Raw genomic sequence first — 20,567 nt, 5'->3', positions numbered from 1 at the left:
AGCCAGGAGTAACCCCTGAGCATCGCTTGGGTGTGACCCAAAAAGAAAAAAAAGTAGGATTGAAAAAAATGTTTAAGGACAGTTTTGTTTGAGGGTTAAGTTGAAGAGGGTAATAAAGATGCTAACTATAAGTTGTACGTTATCTTTGTGCACCAGGAAGAAGTAATAGACTAACTTCTAGCTGAAATGGGATATAAATAAGCAAAACCATTTCAACTTAAAAATTTTAAGCTAGAATTCAAGTATAGTTCTGTAGGCGAGTGCCTGATTTGCAGGCATGATTCTGAGAGTTTAGTCTGTGACACTACCATATGTGCTGAGTGTAGGCCCCAGTGCCACGATAGGGAGTATGATCTGATGTTTGACATGTATGAGAGCACCTGATGTATGAGAGCACCACAACTAAAGTGTGGAAGCCCTGTCAAACACTATAACTAGCATTGCAGCCAGTATGCATGAGCACCACAGGTTACCAAATACTTTACACCCCATATTCCATCATACCACAGTTGGGTGGCAAGAGTTCAGTATGCCACCATTTTTAGGACTAAAACATACTGCACCTTGAAAATTGCAGACTACTGTCCCACATCATTGTGCGAGAGTTACTTGTGGGAAGAGTTTGGAAAGATCTTCTGAGAAATGCAATGTAATAAGGATGGAGATAGAAAGCCACAATTTGAATAAAGGAAACCCAGAACAGCAGGAAGTAAAGGAGTGATGGGAGTTCCTCTCTGATGCAGGGTCTGCAAATAGCTGAACTTTTTGGTTCTCACTGAAAATTCTTGCGCTTAGAACAATAATTTAACAGTTTTGTTCAATTCAGCAGGCATTGAAATGTTCTGGACTATAGCAACTGTTTCTATAGTAATGTTACCATAGTAAATAGTAATCTTACTACAGTAAATGTTACTATAGTAACTCCTAGGGATAATTAAAAATTTATCTCAATTCCTCTCTATATGATATAAAACCTACATGAGTTCACAGATATATAAGCCGAATATTTCGCTTATCATCCTTTCCCTTCTCTCTTCACCTGAATAGGTCAAGTTATCCATTTATTTGCATCTTGTCACGTAATAATACTTATACATATATTGTATATTATATAAAAGATTATAGTTATATATGTATAATACATGTATGATATAATATATATAATCTTTTGATCTCACCAGTCTTGATCTTCCTGTGTACTTTTTGCATTTTTCCATTTAGGGATTTATTTGTAAAATATTTTATATGCATCTTTTCTATAAAGGAAATTATCTGGCTTTGTAAATGCAGTCTTCCCATTACCGAAGATAATGTCTGCCACATAGTAAGTGTTCTAAAATAAATTTGATGAATGAATGCAATGCTTGTAATGCAATGATAGAAATATGTAGAGGACATTATTAGTCCAGAAGCTGGAATCTCTATAGAAATGTCCTAAAATAGTTAACTAAGTGATCTGAATATTAAAGAGTGAGTAGCTATTGACTAGTAGGTAAGAAAGAGAACAGGCATACCCAGATGTGAACACAGCAGGGTACAATGCAAAAGCAAACAATGGTTCTTACTGTGGCCATAGTTACAGCAGTGCTGCATTACTTATAGATCATAAGTTATGGGAGAGAGCACAGCAGGAAATGTAGCTCAAGAATGTGGGACACTTTGTAAGTAATTTCAAAACATCTGACTCTGTGGGTAGTGAGAAACTTTTGAAGAATTTTAAGTTCAGGAAGTAACGCAGCCAAATAGCAGTATATCATCTTATAGACAAAGCAAGGAAACAAAGACTCTCACATCCAGACAGGCACTGAAGACATAAGGCTTGAGACCAGATTCCCATAATTTCTCCCTAACACAATTATGACAGTTGGCATGAAGACCCACAGTGCATAATCTCATGGCTACATCATTTCCCATATCAGTGGGAAATACTGACCGATTTGATTCCACTCAAAGTTACATGAAAAGTAAACAAATCTAGGTTAGGAAGCAAAATATCTATGAAACACCAGAAACAAAATTATCATAAGTAAACTGCATATATATATTTTAATTAGGTGTAAGTTACACCAGAGATGTGTGGGGTGAGACAGAAGAGATTACCTGTAAGAGATGAGTCTTAATCTAGTTCTTTAAGAAGGTGATGTGGCAGAGCAAGACAGAAAGTGCTCGGAAGTTATCTTCTGAAGCAAGCCATAGTGATGTTGAAACACTGTTGTGCCGGAGTTTCAGATCCCCAGTTGCAGAGAGACCAAGTCCCCACGTGATAATGCAAAAGTGAAGGAACTTTATTGCTAGCTTAAACTATTGCTAGCTCAAGTGAGAGTCAAAGTCTCATCCAACACAGTGGAGTCTTGACAAGGACCCCGACTCCAAATCACAAGCAGTTTATGTAGGGTTCAGGTTAAGAGCAGTTTATATACTGCTCTGTTTTTACCACTGACCCTATTACAACAGTGGTCAGCAATTAGACAATGTTTAGTAACTGTTTCTAAGGAGGGTACAATGACCCTTCATAACCAGCCAGACCCAACTGCCCAATTCCTTATCAAGGCAAATTACTCAACTTGGAGTTTACCAGAAACTGCAAGTCCTGCTTCAGGGAAACGGAAACTAAGGCCTAGTTGAGACTTAATATTAGCTGCATCTTGTCGTGGCATCAGTTTCACCCTCTCAACACCCTACCGCTGTGCTATCGCTCCAGCCATTCTCTCCATTAAAATGTTGCCAGCATGCTTTAGGTGGGCTATTCAAGGAAGCCACACATATGGGAGTAACTGTCCTCAATTTAATGTAGTAAGTGCTACATTTTAAACGTTTAACATGGGGTGTTTCTTTAACCAGAATGACTCAGTCTTGAAGACTTTGGATGGGGCTGAGCAAGGGAGTAGAATGCTGGCTGGGGTGGGGTTGGCAGTAGCTTTAAGGAGCTTCAAACAGGTGTCAGAGACTAAGGTAGGGGGGTTGGGTGGGCATCCCTCTTTCCATTCCCTGGAAGGTATTTGTAGAGGGACTGGGAACCTGCCAGGCAGGGTAAGGGGATTTCCACTAGGAAGCATCTGAAATTGGCATCCCTGCCTGATTTTAGTAGTTGTGTCTGTGGTTATGGCAAGAAATGAACTTATTTGTGGGAAAGGCACATTACGTACTCAATCAAATTGTCATACTTGAAATAAAAGCATTCCAGGGGATAGAGCGATAGCATAACGGGTAGGGCATTTGCCTTGCACGCTGCTGACCCAGTTTCTATTCCCAGCATACCATATGGTCTCCTGAGCACCACCAGGAATAATTCCTGAGTGCATGAGCCAGGTAACCCCTGTATGTGACCCCAAAAAAAAAAAAAGAGAGACTTCCCTGACACAGAGGCAGGGTGGGATGAGGGATGGGGGGGTGGGAGGGATACTGGGATTGGTGGGGCTGGAGAATGGGCACTGGTGGTGGGATGGGTACACGATCATTGCATAACTGCAACCCAAGCACAACAACTTGTAAGTCTACAACTGTACCTCATGGTGTTTCAGAAAGAAAGAAAGAAAGAAAGAAAGAAAGAAAGAAAGAAAGAAAGAAAGAAAGAGAGAGAGAGAGAGAAAGAGGAAGCATTCCATGTTAGGAATAGTTCAATAATGTATATTCAAATGATTCAAGAGATTTCAAAATAATACAAATAAAAACAAAAATATCAAGATTGGCACTTATCTAAGAAATTGAGCTAAGTCATACAGATATAGTACACATTCTTGGAAGACACTTTAGAAAATATTTGTTCATAATATCTAAATTGTATGTGGAAGTGAAAAGGAAAGACAGGAAATATGAGAAAGGGTAAGTCTTAAAATCCAAGCCATAGTTGTTTAGTTCATTCCAGAAATACTTCAGTCCTTGAATCCCTTATTATCAAGGGAAATCAATCTATTTTCTTCTTTCTATTCCTACAATTTATTCATTCAATTCTTAGTTCATTCTTTCACATGCCAGATTTGTGCTAGATTTCAGAGAACACCTATTGCTTACCTCTATAGCAGTTTTGTGCAATTTTTATATTCAAGGGAACAATTCAGTGATAATTATAACTTCCGAAAATGTATCTTAAAAGGGCCAGCCAGAGCCCTTCATGCTTGCTGATTCCAGACGAGCAAAGCTCTTCCTCAAAATACCTGCAGTCCCCCATCTTCCTTATTCATTCAACCTTTCTTTGACCTATGTACAATGCAGAGCTCTTTCCACTATCATTGTCAACTCCTTTATTCTGATTTTTAGAAATAGATTCCTTTATTCTGTTTCTTAAAACAAAATAAAGTTTTCAGTGGTGTATTTTCAGCAAGTTAAACGTTAGCTGGCCCATGGGACTTGGTAGATAAATATTTGTTGAGTACTATGAACATAGCAGAGAAAGATCAATAAGAGGATGTGAAATTCTTTGTTTCTTGTGAGACTGAAGAAGTAGACAATTACCTGCATTTTTCTATAAGTGCTTTTATGGAAAATAATTTATTATACCCTTAAAAAAGCCCTAGGAGGCATTATCCCACTTTATAGAGGGGAAAACTGTCTCCATAGTTCCTCCAAACAGGAAATAAGGGAGATTTCAGTGGAAGAGCCTAATCAAAGAAAACATAAATTCAGTGGATAGTAGGAAATCTGTCAGGAAATCACACACCCTGCTGCTCTCACTCAGTGACAAGAACACTTCCATCTGCTACAGGACTCTCTACTAATAAGGCTACCATTCCAGTCCTCAGAAATCCAAATCAAAAACAAATCCTGTGAAAGTTCCAGTAAGTTTGAGTCCCTTCTGTACTCTTTGAAGTTTGAGTTCATCTTTAAAATTCATCTCTAAATTTAAAACATTCATCTTTAAAAATTGCTCTGATCTAGGTGTTACAAGTGGTGTTGGTGATCAGCCACATATGTGTAGACTTCTTCGTGTACAAAGTACATTTAGTGCTTAATTTCATCTAATCATTTTGATGATCGTGAGCAATAGGAACTTTTTTACATATATATAAATGTTCATATATATGTCTAATTTATATATTCATAAATTCATTTTATATAGAGTATAGGTTTCTAAAATACTATACTCTGCCTCAATTCCACATTCTTTACACTCTATTATGTTTTCAACTTTCTTATGGATTTGGTTTTGTGCAATTAAAACTTTATTTATAAAAACAGGCATATTTGATGTGTGGGCTATAATTTACTAATAATAATTTAGTATTTTATTATTTTGTGTTTTTTATATTTGTATTTTTCATTGACTTGCCATTGAGTTGCAGTATTCAGAAATTTCAGGTTTTCAGCTTCACACTATTCAAATTTTCAATGTCATCTCACAAAACAACCTCTGTGCACATTTCTTTCACCTCTTGTCCCCATTTTCTTCTGGTAGTCACAAAGTTTTCATCAAATCTAAATAATAGCATTGCTTTTGCCAGTTCACTTGGTTTAGTAATTCATATTCCACATATAAATGGAACCATGTGATAATCATTTTTCACTGCTTTGTTTCACTAGCAAGCTCCCGGAGATGTATTTGCTATGCCAAAAACAGTAACAATAATGGGGCTCATTTCCCTGACCCTGAAAGAGCCTCCAATATGGCACCATTGGGAAGGAGGAGTAAGGAGAGGTTGCTAAAATTTCAGGGCTGGGACGAATGGAGATATTACTGGCACCTGCCCAAGCAAATCAATGAACAACAGGATGACAGTGATACAGTGGTAGTGATTTCACTTAGCATGTATTATTGAATTATTAACTAATTTCAAGATTCACTAATTTTTTTCTCAAAGGATATGGTTTCATCTTCTATGATTGTGGCAGTTTTCCATTGAACCTCTATACCATGGATTTTAAAATCTATAGATGGACATCTATTTAGGGTATATGTTCTAACTATTGTAGATAATGCTGTTATTCATACAGAAGTACAAATATCCTTTCAAATTAGCTTTTCACTAGCTTTTGATAAATGTCTGGGAGAGATATAGATTGATCATATAGAACTTTCCCTAGCTTTTTATATATAAAGTTGCACCAATTTACATTTTGACCAATATTATATGAGATTCTTTTCCTCAACTCTCTCACCAATATCATGGTCTTTTTAATATAAGTCATTCTCACCAGTAATTATATCATAGAATTTTTGGCTGAATTTCCCTAATAATTAGTTATGAGTTTTTTTTCCATGTCCCTTTATGTCAGCTGTATGTAGTCTATTCAGGTCTTTTACCCATCTTTAGTGTGGGTTGCTTTTAATTCATCTTTACTCAATAACATTGGTTTATAGCATTATGTTTTAGGTGTACAAAATTCTAATTTTCTATCTTTGTGTTCCAAGAGTCATATCCAATTTTTATCTTCTATTAAGATAGAGAACCCATATCTTTTAATTGGGTAGAATTCAACTTAATACTAGACACCCTTACAGACCAAAGAACTTGAAAGAGAATGACTGGGAATTGATATATAAAGTATAGATTGAGGATAAATTGATGTTCATATTGGTATAGCAGTCACAAACACTCCTGCAAACCATCAACAACACCATAGTGATGATGTGCTATTGATGTGCCAAAAACATGGGCTTTGGTAAACCTCAAAGGAAGTTCTATTGATCCTGTTATTCTTATTATTGTTGCTTTAATCCAGGTTGGCTAGTATCCAAAGGGGCAAGGCAGTTCTATTTCTCCCTCTAGTCTCCAACATTTCAATTGAAAAGAGGCGCATTTGCATTGTGTTTTATAAAATAGCATTGAGTGATATGTCTTTGATACCTGCCCTGAGATCTAATAGGGGAAGGAATACAAGAGGTCACTCTGGAGTTATCCTGTTTCCCTCTGGAATGCCCCTCTGAGGTGTTGGCTGTGTGGGGGGAAATCCACATCATCACCTTCCCGCCACTCAATAGTCAGTGTTATTTAGTGACCTTCAGTGTGAGGTTCAGGTCACATTAAGCCAAACAATGGGATTCTAGCTCCCAAGGACAAATAAAGATTAATTTCACTTCACAGTCAACATCTCAGACCACTTCCACCTGAGGCATTTATTGGCCCAAACATGACCCAAACATTGCCCAAACTGACACATTGGTTAAAAAATATGGATCTCTGATATCTCTGACCCATATTTTTCACCACAGCATGCAAATGGGGTGTGTGGTCACTTTTCCACACAACAAAAAAGGACTCTCTTCCCTGAGAATCTCTAGTTTTCAAAACTTCTAGAAAGTGTTGGCCCCTTCATGCCAGTGATGCTATGTTAGGTTTCACTGGAGTTAGGACTTCTCAACTGAGTTCCTAAATACTTTAGGTGGAGATCCCCCTTGGGGTGATTTTGAGAGAGAAAAGAGATGAATGCTCCACAGCAGAGATGGTGAAAAGTTTGTCATTTGCTAGCATGTGGTTGCAGCTGAAACCCTGCTTCAAATCCCAGCACTTTCTAGGAGTGACTTCTGGCCCCTGAGTACAGAGTCAGGTATGGCCCTTGAGCTCTGCTGGCTGTGACCCAAAAACAACAGAGAGAGGGAGGAAGAGAAGGAGGGATGAGAGAGAGAGAGAAAGAGAGAGAAAGAAGGAGAGAGAGAGAGAGCTGCAGCTTCTGGGAATACTGGCATTATCTCAAATTATAGGTTTGTTTGTTGTCTGTTATAAAAATACCTTAAAAGAAAGCTCAAAAGACAAAGCATCACATCCCTGCTGCAATGAAACCTCTCCTGCTTTCATGTAACAGTAACCTCTTCACCCATGTCCTCTGTTCTTCTCCCTTGACACCATGTCCTGTTGGATGATGTTAAGACTGGTAATAGTCATCATTGTCTGAGCAAGTTTGTTCCCTGCTAATTGCTCTCACTTATTTCATTGACATTTATAATCCTGACGTCCCAGGGTGATACTGGCTGCTGTGCCTCTGTCATATTATTTACATGCCCTTAGTGTCACATGACACCCATTGAACTGCCAGAACACATCCTCCACCCTTCCTGCTTTGCAACTGAAGTCTCCCTTTATTATGTGTGTGTTCTCCAGTGAGCCCAAATTTGAAGTTATTAATGGCTATTGTGGCCCATTTAACCCCAGCAAGCTATCACTGATGTAAAAGGAAAACAGCCCCCTTCAGCTGCAGATGGACAGCCCTTCTGTTTGACAGAATTGCTGTCTATAATTAGCCCACATTGCTTTCAGTCTTTGGCCAAACAACAAATAGGTCATTTCAAATGTGAAAGATGAAGAAGTCCCAAGAAAAATAAAAATGGGAGTGGGGGCCCAATGTGATAGAAACACACACTTCTACATGCCTCTTCCCAGGGTGTCATGTCTCGTGCTCCTAAAATATGTACAGATCCAGGAAAAGTGCAGAACTTTTTGAAGGAAGATAAAATGGAAGATAAGAGACTCAGAAAGAATGTTGCTGCAGGATTCCAAAAAGTGTGGATATGAGCTGAAAATTAGGAGTGTATCCAGAGTCATTGGTTTCAAGCAATGTAAACAAAAGCCGACATTCAGACCCTTTGACTAACTTAGAAAAATCTTCATTAGAGGGACTTGGTAAGATTCACATGTCTTCCAAGAGTCTGGAATTTAAAACTTGAGAGTCTATATAACCAAAAGTTCCCCAAAGTCTAGGATACTAGAAGGGGAGATGTCCTCTTGTTGGGGGAACAATATGTTTGGTTTACTTTTGTCATCACACAGCATTGAGTTGCCTCTAATCATTCCTCTGTAAGCATGTAAGGACATGCTTCAGATTTCAGAAATCTTTGACAGCTCCTTAGTCAAAGGAGGTCACATTTAGATCTCTTCCAGAGTACAGCTAGAATCTTGTACTTTGGAATTCCATCCTGGAAGGTAGGCTTCTGGATTTACCTCCTCCCAAGAGAATACAAGACTGAAAAGTATGGACTGGAGTGATAGAACAGCGGATAGGGCATTTGCCAACCCAGGTTTGATTCCCAACATCCCATATGCCCCCCTCCCCGAGCACACCAGAAGTAATTCCTGAGTGCATGAGCCAGGAGTAACCCCCTGTGCATTGCTGAGTGTGACCCGTAAAGGAAAAAAAAAAATACTAGGAAGTAATTAACTCCATTGGAAATCATTATAATTTAGAAGGGAAATACAGAGTGTGTAGCAAAAATATCATCAATGTCCACAAGAAATACTTGGGAAGGAAATCATGACATTGGAAGTGCCATAAACATCAAACATTTATCGGAATCCTGTTATGACAAAAAGAAGTTAAGGTTCAGAGAGAATAGGAGACTCATCAGGAAGTAAATACTAAGTCACAGAGATCATATGTGGGACTTGGTGACTTAAACTCTGGATTCAATAAAAACTCTGGGGAAATATTTTTTACACACACACACACACACACACACACACATATATATATATATATATATACACACACACACACACACACACACAAGGCTCAACCTTTAACAACATGTTAGTGATCTCTTATAGAAGGGCTTAATGGCCCCTGGGTGAAATACAGCGATCTTCACACTCTTTTCTCTAAGGAAATTTTTATAGCATTTTCAATGGTTTTTCATAACAAACAATGCAAAATATATTATTTCAGTTCTGCTTTGGGGCAGGGGTTGGGAAAACATTTGAAATATGATGGTGGGAAGGTGTTCGAATATTAATTGTAATAGAATATTGTGAACTAGACACAGTCCCTGAGCTCAGGTGGGGACTTCCACTTCTCTCCAATCGCTATTTGTTATATATTCATTAGGAGCCACAGAGCTCATGGTACAGCTGATAAAATAACATAACATGAGGCTAACACCCAAAGACAATAGACACAAGGGCCAGGAAGATTGCTCCATAGTTGAAAGCCTGCATCATGAGCGGGGTTGGGGGGGGGGGCAGTTGGGGAGAGAGAAGGCAGCTGGAATAGAGAAGGGATCACTAAGAAACTGATGGTTGGAGGGATCAGTTAGAATGGGAGATGTGTGCTGAAAGTAGATAAAGGACCAAACATGATAACCTCTCAGTATCTGTATTGCAAACCACAATTCCCAAAAGTAGAGAGAGAGTATGGGGGAAATTGTCTGCCACAGAGGCAGGGGGAGGATGGGAAAAGTTGGGGTTATAGGGATAATGGTTGTAGGAAATGTGCACTGGTGGAGAGATGGATGTTTGATCATTGTATGATTGTACTCAAACATGAAAGCTTGTAACTGTATCTCATGGTGATTCAATAAAATAAAAATAAAAAGTAAAAAAAGAAAATGAAACATTTAGGCATGACATCATATAAATACAACAAGGCTTATAATCAGAGCTTCCCAAATACCCTATGTACTCTGTGCTAGGTTTTACTACAAAAAAATGTTACTCTTACTCTGTACAATATGACTTTTGTAGATCTTCCCATTAAGAAGTGAGGTCCAGCGCTGGGGTGACTGACATGAGGCAGGTGACGGATGGTGAGTGTGGGGGTAGAGATGGGTTGTTAGAGAGACAGTAAAGCAGGTAAAGCACTTACTCTGCATCACTTAAGTTCCCCTGAGCACCGCCAGGAGTGATCCCTGAGCACAGAGCCAGAAATAAGCCCTTAACACCTCTGGGTATACCCTTCATCACCACCCCTGAAAAAGAAGTGAGGTCCAAGGATTTCAGGGTGTATGTATCTCAGGGTTAGAGAGCATCCTTCCCCAAGTTTGAGGCTCTGGGTTTAGTCCCCAGCACCAGTGGGAAACAGCAGTTATAAAGTGTTTCTACACACTTGGGAACATTTTTGAAGAAGCACTTTAGATTGCTGAAAAGAAAAAAAGTGGGGGTGCTGCCCCCTCACTCCTCTCCTGAGCTCATAGAGTAAGATGTTCTATTAAGATTCTAATTAACTGAGACTTCCTGTGGTACTAATATGTTCTTGCTGGTTTCCAAATGATGTGTTTCTCCTACCAGTAAAGAACTGACAATGAGGTTCGGCCAGCTGCTGGGTCCTCTCTTCCTCACACACCCCACATACACAAATAGGAAGATGGACTCCAAGGCTGTAATTTCTTGGGCAGCAAGTGTCTAGGATTTCACTCCAGTGGTTAATGGTGATGTCACGGGAGTGCCTGAGTATGGGGCATTTCCAACCTTCAATTAAGAAACTATCATTTACTCTATATATTAACATCAAGAACAATAAACACAGTGAAACACAGTCATTAGAGCCAGCCATAATCCATGCCCTGCTGTGTCTTGATGTCAACCCTGCTGCTTTTGACATCTGCAATAAATCCAAAGAAAGCACATAGCTCTCAAAGCTGAGACTACATTGAGGATATCCACCCCTGCCTGCATTCCATCTTCCCGCCTTATTCTTCTAACCTACCCACATCTGGGGTTGAGCTCCAAAGTTGAAATTCATTTGTCTTTTACAGAAATGCATCCAGGCCAACCTTGTCTGGGAATAGTGCCACTGTTATTTTTCAATTCATATAACCTCATGTGCCTTTACTATAAGATAATAAAGCAATTCAGGATGTTATGGTTTCTAATATAAAGGTTAACAAATAGACAAGAGCTGAAAGCTTTGGAGAAACAAACAAACAAACGAAAAACCCTGACCCATTGAAGCACAGAGGCGCAGGGAGCAGATAACATGAAAAAACAGAAAAGCAAAAGGAATTTTACTCAAATTTAACCAAACTAGCTTATCTCAGGGTCCTTTTCAGTTCTTTCCTATGTATGTTTGCCATATCTCTTTAATGCATAATAACTTTTCCCTTAATAGCACTGTAGCACTCCCGTTGTCCATCGATTTTATCGAGCAGGCACGAGTAACATCTCCATTGTGAGACTTGTTGTTACTATTTTTTTGGCATATTGAATATGTCACGGTAGCTTGCCAGGCTTTGCTGTGTGGGCAGGATACTCTCGGTAGCTTGCCAGGCTGTCCGAAGGGACAGAGGAATCAAACCTGGGTCAGCTTCATGAAAGACAAATGCCCTCCCCGCTGTGCTATCGCGCCAGCCCTTAGTAGTACTGGGAAATAGAGATAATAATTATTTTTAGTATCATATAACCCAATGGAGCAGACAATACATATGAATAGTCAATCTTAACAGTGTGGACACTATCAGTGCTCTGCATACACAATCTTGTTTCATTTAATGCCACCTCTTAAGGAAAATACTAAAGACCTTGATTTTCAAGAAAGAAGATGAAGCCCAAGAACCCTCAGATTCCTTTCAGAAGGCCTGGAAGTATAATTTAAACTCAACAAGCTTCATAATTCATTGGAGAGAGGTACTTGATAATGAACCCAACACCACACTGCCATGTCTGTCTCATCCTGTGAGCAATAGCACAGTTGCAGTTTGGGGGTTCCAGTCACCTATATTTCTGAACAGATCATTTACTTCAGGGCATGCAAAATTAAAACTTAATTCAGAAATTACTTATCCATTGAATTGAAAGCCCAGAGGTAGGTCTTCACATGTGTGGACAAATGATCTGTGACAAAAAGGCTAAGTATATAAGTAAAAAAGGAAATTCTCATCAATAAACAATCCTGGGAAAACCAGTTAGCCTCATTCAAGAAGATGAAATGAGCCCTATCTCACACCCTACACAAAGGTTAATTCAACATGGATTAACTTAAATAAATTGATATCATACCTGTAGTCATTAACTACATTGAGGAAAACATAGGCAAAATTATTCACAATATTGACTTCACATTCTTCAATGAGAATGATCTGTTCAGAAATATAGGTGACTGGAACCCCCAATGAAAAACTCACTGGCAAAAATAAATAAAAGCAGAAATTAACAAATGGGAATATGTCAGATTCCAAAGCTTTCTGGATAAAAGAAAGTATGCCCCAAAATAAAAAGACCCCTACTGAATGGGAGAAATATTTACACATCATGGATCCTACAAAAGACTAATTTCCAAGACATAAAAAGCACTCAAAAATTTCAGTAACAAAAATAATAAAAAAGCCCCTTCATAACTGGGGAGAAGATATTAAATACTTCCTCAAAGAAGACATAAAGATGAACAATAGGCATATTATAAGTTTTAATCATCGCTGATTACCAGGGAAATGCAAATCAAAATGCCAAGGAATCATTTCATATTGGTAAAAATGACCTTTATCAAAAAGAATAGAAACAATCAGTGTTGGTGGGGATATGGCAAAAAGAACACCCTCATTTGCCACTGATGGAACTGCTGTCTGTTCCAACTCTTATGGAAAATAAGGTGGATACTCTTCAGATAATTAAGAATAGAGCTTCTATATGATCCAGCAGTTCCCCTCCTGGGTTTCTATCCAAAGAACTCCAAAGCGTTAATCCACAAGGACACATATGTTCAGCAAAACATATGTTCAGCACAACATCACAATCATAACACAACACCAGAATCTATAGAGATTATATAATGGGTAAGACACTTGCTTATCTTGTTTGCGACTGACCTCATTTCAATCCCCAACCCCACATATGGTCCCCAATGCACTCTCAAGATTGATTGCTGAGCACAACCAGGTGTGACCTCAAAACTAAAAAGAAAAAAATATAGATAAAGTCTGGAAATAACCCTAGTGCCCAAGAACAGAGAAGTGGATAATGAAATACTGCTAACACACAATTGAAACCTGGATGGAGTTGTAAGTTATCTTTCTACCCTCCAATTCTACCCTCAACCATTCCTGTCACTGTCACTGTCCTCCCGTTGTTCATCGATTTGCTCGAGCGGGCCCAGTAACATCTCCATTGGAGACTTTGTTGTTACTGTGTTTGGCATATCAAATACATCACGGATAGCTTGCCAGGTTCTGCCGTGCAGGTGAGATACTCTCAGCTTGCCGGGCTCTCTGAGAGGGGCGGAGGAATTGAACTCAGGTCGGCCATGTTGGCTGCGTGCAAGGCAAACACCCTACCGCTGTGCTATCGCTCCAGCCCCAAGTGCATGAAAATTGAAAAAGAACAATCGCCAAAGGATCTCACACATATGTGGAATATAAAGAAACAGCACAAGGGATAAGGCAGCTCCCAGCATAGACAAGCTCTGAGATAATGTCCACAGAACAGGGATGTGTGGTGACAAAGTGAAGGGTCAGGGGATCCTGAGGCTGTGGTGATGGGTTATTGACACATGGTGGGGCGTTGAAGAAGCATTGCAAACAATAATAGAAAAATGGTTGTAAACCAAGTTACCAAACAAAACATAAATTTAAAAAATTTAAATCACCCCTTTTGGGCAGTGGGTGTGTCAGGGCAGGGAAGTCCCACCATATGTATTGTACACTGCTTGCAGAAATGTGCTGGGGTCATTGAGGGCATGGAACGATGCCATATATTTAGATTGGGAAAGTGAGGACATATAGATATCCTTTTCAGCAGTCTGGGGAAAGGAGGGAGAAAGGCAGGGAAGGACGGGCAGTTCTCATTTTTTTCAGGTGAATAGCCCAAGTCCCTGAAACCTTACTGAGTATGCCTTGACATGACCATCTCCAGAACAGAATCTGGAGTGGTTGGTTGCTCCATTGACCTCGGGCATCTCTAAGGGTGACCCTATTCTTTCAGCTCCACCTGGTCAGATCCTAGGCAGAGTGTGAGCTATCAGGCAATCTCTATCCTCCAATGCCCAACTTCTCAAGTTGCAGCAGAGCCAGTGAGTACTCACAGTAAAGGCCCTCCCGTTGATCGTCGATTTGCTCGAGCGGGCCCAGTAACGTCTCCATTGGAGACTTTGTTGTTACTGTGTCTGGCATATCGAATACTCTCGGTAGCTTGCCGGGACTCACAGTACAGTGCAAGCAAATTCAATGGACCCAGAGCACCATCCCTCAGAAAGAAGCTTGTACATCAGCAGGTATGTCTAATATGAATATCCATATGCTTGTAGCTTTGAAGTTGACTTTAAGTCATTTTTCTGCCCCTAATTATCTGTGCCATTGTACTCTCCACTGACTGAGCATCTTTCATTTTGTTTTTTGAATTTTACTTTGTTTTCCTAAAGTTTTCTACTATGCTGGGCTTTGTAGAAGCCGGTCAATAGTATCAGCACACCACTTTGATTTTGTAAGTACAGGCTTGGGGAGTTTTCTGGAAATAACTGTCAATGTCTGGAGGCAGGACTTTTTTCTAATTGTCCACTGCAGTTTTCCTACCTCCCAGGAGTCCTGATGGGTCCGCAGAAAGTGAGAGTATCTCTGGTGAAGGTTCTTTGACCTCTCCCATGGATCCTGCTTACTAGGCTTTTGCACAATTTGCATGGTTTCCTTGAGCAAATTCAAACGCTTCTGGTTGTCTGGGCTTCGGGTTTCCCTGCGCTTTACTGCCACCTGCTGGACAAGTCTGAAACTGGCTGTTAGGCCTCAGGGTGGGTACATGGACCCAGGAGGTGTGACAGAACAGAAGTTCAGGTTCATTCATGGCACTCATCCCAGGGGAAGTCTCTAAACGGGCCTTGACACACAAGAATCTGTTTTTTAATAGTCTTTTGGGGACTCTCAGTCTACAAATCCCTCTGATAATTCATCTAGGAGTTTAATCACCACTCAGAAAAATTTTACCTTCAGTGATCTCAGTAAAGCTTGTTCAGGTTAATTTCCCTCTGATGTGTTTTGATCAGAGATGAAAAGCAGCTGCTGTCCCTTGTATGCGAAGAAAGTCTTTATAGGCCTGGAGAAAAATCAATCAATGTTCCGACTTCACTGGAAAGAACCTACAGTGTATTTTCCTTTAGACTGACTTCCTTTTCCTCTCTTTCTAAAGTTATTTACCAAGTCTGTGACTCTCCTTTGAATACTCTTAAATTTTGACACAATAAGTACCTGGTTAAAGCCAAATAAAAGTATGTATAGTCTCCTAACACCCAAGAATAGTAGAGATAAGGACCACGAGGTTTACTCCACAGCTTGGAGTCGGCCTCAAATGCTGTGGGGAAAGGAAGCTCAGATAGTGAAGGAAACACCAAGTAAAGGGTGTTTGGAGGATCTGCTCGGGTTGGGAGATGCATGCCAAATGTAGACTTTGGATTGAACACAATGGTCACTCAATGCCTCTACTGCGAATTACAATACCCAAAAGTAAAGAGATAACAAAAGGGAATGTTCTGCCACAGAGGCTGGGTAAAGGTGGGGGGAGACGGTGAGGGAGTGGGAGGGATACTGGGATCATTGGTGGTAGAGAATGGGCACTGGTGGAGGGATGGGTACTTGATCATTGTATGACTGAAACGCAACCATGAAAGTTTGTAAGTATGTAACTGTACCTCACAGTGATTCACTAATAAAAAAAAGTATGTGTAGTCTCTAGGTGATCAGTTCTTTGGTGAACATTTTCTAAGTACCTACTATGTGTGAGAGAGACAGTGGAAGTCTAGGTGTCTATAAGATGTATTGCTCAGACTTTCTGAAAGAAGGAGGAGTGAATGCTACAATGCATGCATAGAGATCAACAAAAATGAGTGTGAGACCAGTCCAAACACTACAGTCAACTGAGAGAGAATACTTTCAATCAGAAAGGTAGACACCGGGGTTTAGACTGGTTTTCAAAGGTGTGATGTTATGACTTATAATAAATATATGTTCGAACTTCAATCAAGTTTCTGGCTAAAACCCTTAAAATTTCCAGTAAAATAACCAACGAAGCTCTCTTGCAACTCAAGATGACTTTTGATTCTCATCTATGGAGTTGGGGTAGAATTAGGAGTGACCAATCATTTCGTCAGTCTTCTCTATGTGATGAAGGGCACTAAAAAAGCAAAAGTATGACATTTTGACAACTTCCAGGCTGATGCTCATATGATAGTTATGGGAAAGTGGAGGGCTGGAGAGGGCATTTGAGCTGGCCTCTTGCCTCCTGGTCCAGTGCATCTCCTCCTTCAGCATGTTCTTGAGTTCTTTACTTATTTATCAGATTATCAACTGGTAAGTAAAATATTTCTCTGAGTTTTCTGAGACACCCTAGCAAGTTAATCAAACCAAGGAGGGGACTATTCTGGGCTCCAAACTATAATAATTTGACCAAAGAAATCAAAAATTGTGGATATGTGATTGGTATCTGATGTAGGCAGAAGGAGACAGTTGAGATCTGAGGTTTTTTTAGGAAAATAGTTTTAATATCAATATGCAAATATATATTAACATATGTTTTGTCAAGTGACTTTTTTCTTTATGTAGGAGTATTGCTATTTATTCAGCCATTGATTAGGCTGATTGAATTGGTCATGAGCTCCACCTTACATTCTTTTTCTTTTCTATAAATTTATTTATTGAATCACCATTAGAGCAGTTACAATGCTTCGGGTTTGAGTCAGTCATACAATGATGAAACACCTGTCCTTTCACCAGTGCCCATTTTCTACCACCAACCACCCCCCATCTGACACCCTCCCCCTACCTGTGGGGAAGATGATTTCCACATTACTCTCTCTTTGATTTCATTCAATATTTCGACCCCAGACCCACCATTATTACTTGGGATTTTACCCCAACACTCAGATCTGCTGAAAAGGCAACCATACACAATTTGTTTTCTATTGCTGGTTATGAATAACATATGATGTCACAAGGCTGCAGCAGTGGCTGCACGATTTCAGAATTCTGAAATTTTAACACATAAATCTGGAGGGATTTCTGCCAAACCCTGCTGGGTTCTGAGATTTGTTCCTGAGTCTCTGAGATCATGGTAGTTAATCAGCTTGATCAGGAGTCAGAGAGGCCGTTTGTGGGCTGCGACTCGGAGTCTCATTGGGGTGGGGAGGGAAGGGCCAGCTCCAGCCCCATCCCATGAGGCCCCTCGTGTCTCATCACTGCAGGCTCAAACCTGACTGTCCAGTGGCCTCTGGAGGATGGCGGCCACTGGGTCACCATGGGGAACAGGCCAAGGCACGAAACCTATTCCCACCTGGGGTGGACCAGCACCGGTAACCTACTGCGGGGTCCGGACACATTTCTGCCAAAAGCCGCTGGGTTCCAAGATTTGTTTCTGAGTAGTCTCTGGGATCATGGCTGCTAAGCAGTTTGATCAGGAACCAGAGAGGCCTTGCCTCCAATTATATAGCTGAGCTGGAGGTGATTTGTGGGTGTGTCTCCCACATACCTAACTTTTGGCCATTTACTTTCTGGGTAAACTTGGCCCCAAGTTGTTGGGGTCTGGCAAAATGTACAGCAGCAATTTGGGGGTATCTAGAAGTCTGTAGGCACTATCAGGCTGCTGATGTACTCTCCTCAGAGGTACAGATTAAACTTCTGGCAGCACCGCATCCCACAAGTGACTATTTTTTACATATTTTATAAAAGACCATAATTTTTAATTTTATTTTGTCTTTTTTAAATAAATCATCATGAGGTACACTTACAGACTTGCAAACTTTCGTGCTTACATTTCAGTCATACAGTGTTCTAGGGTCTAGGGCATGAAGGTGTCAACTCTCTGTCCTGGACTTTTTCCTGGAACTTGGCCTTGCAGGTGGGTTAGAAGTATATTGCTGAAGTGTGGGAAGGAAGAGGAGTAGAAGGATAATAGGATAGCAGGGGAGTCCAGAACTTTGTCAGCCTGAAAATGAGCTGGATGAGTTTGGTCCAACCCAAGTAGCCCTGGTTTAGGGAGGGGAGTCAGGAGCTTAAAGCATTAGACCAAGTATCTCTCTGATCTGTTTTCTTCTCTCATTACCACAGTCATATTTGAGCCCAACCTCTCAGTCCTAAAAATACACCTTCCTTACTACTGTCCCTGAAATTTCACAATGGAACCGTTTAGCAAAACGTTTAGGTGAGTTTAACAAGAAGAACAGGGAGATAGTTGTTCATTACTTTTTGTGTACCTTAGCTGTCATTGCCCCTCACTCGGGAATACTCTTTTTTTGGGGGGAGGGGGCTTACATTTCAGTCATTCAATGATCGAGTATCCATCTCTCCACCAGTGCCCATTCTCCACCAACAATGATCCCAGTATCTCTCCCACCACCTCCACCCTCCCCCTTCCCCCCACCCCGCCTCTGTGGAAAGGCATTCCCTTTTGCTCTCTCTCTCTCTCCTTTTGGGTGTTGTGGTTTACAATGGAGGTATTGAGTGGCCATCATGTTCGGTCTATAGTCTACTTTCAGCATGCCTCTTCCCTCCCAAGCAGACTTCTCTATCTGAGCTGCCTTTTCCCCCAGCATGTGAGGTCAGCTGTAAAGTCTTAGCACGCTGAAGGTTGTGTGTTTGCGGGCTCTCTAGATGGCTCTGTCTCACTGCCCTCATTCGGTGCTCTTGATCCGCTGTGCGTGGCCTGGATCAGAACAGCTGTTGACCAAAAGGCAGACGAAGGAAGAAGCGAGAGCCAGGCTGGTCGATATCAATTATAGTTTATTCCAATCCTCTTCAGTCCTGTCTCTCGTCTGCCTCCTTCTCTCCTGGATCCCAATCTGGAAGCTTTCTCCTTCGGGCTCTGACTCTGGATCTCTGGAGCCCGAGCCCTCACACTTCCGACTCTCCTCTCTCCGTGCTTACATTCTTAGTTTATATAGCAATCACGAAGGGTAGTGACACAAAGATGGGTTGAACATCGACAAATCAACAAAGAGAGGTAAGACCACTCCTCCAGGATATTAATTTAAGGATAAAATATCATCTAAAAAGATTGCTCCAGATTACTAGGAGATCCGCTCAAGGGTGGGATCCCAATGAGGGTGTATTCTTCCCTCATCTAGTAATCTACTTAAAGAGTTGTAGTAAATCTACTTCCAATATTTCTATCAATGTCATTCTGTATGAGCACAATAAGAGATATACGCTTACAGTTTCTTCTTCCTGAGAATATCTCACTATACATTCTGCAGTCCTCAGGCCAGGTTATTCTTCCTAGCCCCAGCAGGGTTCTAGTCTCATCATTACTTACTTTTGGATCATAATAGCATTTGTCCATGATCATGCCCTCAACTTATAGTTGAGTATTGTGGCGCTTTTTGATGCCAGGGTAGTTCACAGCTTGCCCTGGGTCCATTCAGTTCCTCATCGGGACCATGCTTTTGGGGTGCTAGGAACTAAGGGCAGCTAAGTCAAGAAAGCAGATGCCCAGGAGTAAATGTTATTTGGAGTCAATCAACTCCCAAGTTACAAAGCATAATATTAACTGTCTTCCTGTGTCCATACAGAAAGGACATTGCTTTAAGGTAAACTATTCAAAAGACATTCTCTCTCATTCAAAAGACATTTTCTCTCCTCTGAGAAAGGCAATATTAACTTACAATACAAGTTTCCTGGGATGGGTGTAATCCGATAAATGTAAGCTACCTGAGAAAGGACAAAACAGCATTATCTTACAACCAGCTTCCAAGCTGTGGAGCAATCCTCCTGGTACTCATATAAACTATTCTTGGGTGTAAGTCTCCCATTCTGTTACTTTATATTCCACAAATGAGTGCAATCTTTCATGCCTGTCCCTCGCTTTCTGACTCATTTCACTTAACATGGTACTCTCCATGTTGATCCATTTATATGCAAGTTTCATTACTTCATCCTTTCTCCCAAAGAGGAATCAAAAGAGCTATGATTGGAGTATCACGCTTCACTCAAATGAGAGAAAGAATCCGGAGTTCCAACCTTG

The sequence above is a fragment of the Sorex fumeus genome, unplaced genomic scaffold, assembly GCF_029834395.1.
Source record: "Sorex fumeus unplaced genomic scaffold, SorFum_2.1 ptg000098l, whole genome shotgun sequence".
NCBI lineage: Eukaryota > Metazoa > Chordata > Mammalia > Eulipotyphla > Soricidae > Sorex > Sorex fumeus.
This window is presented reverse-complemented; position numbering follows the sequence as displayed.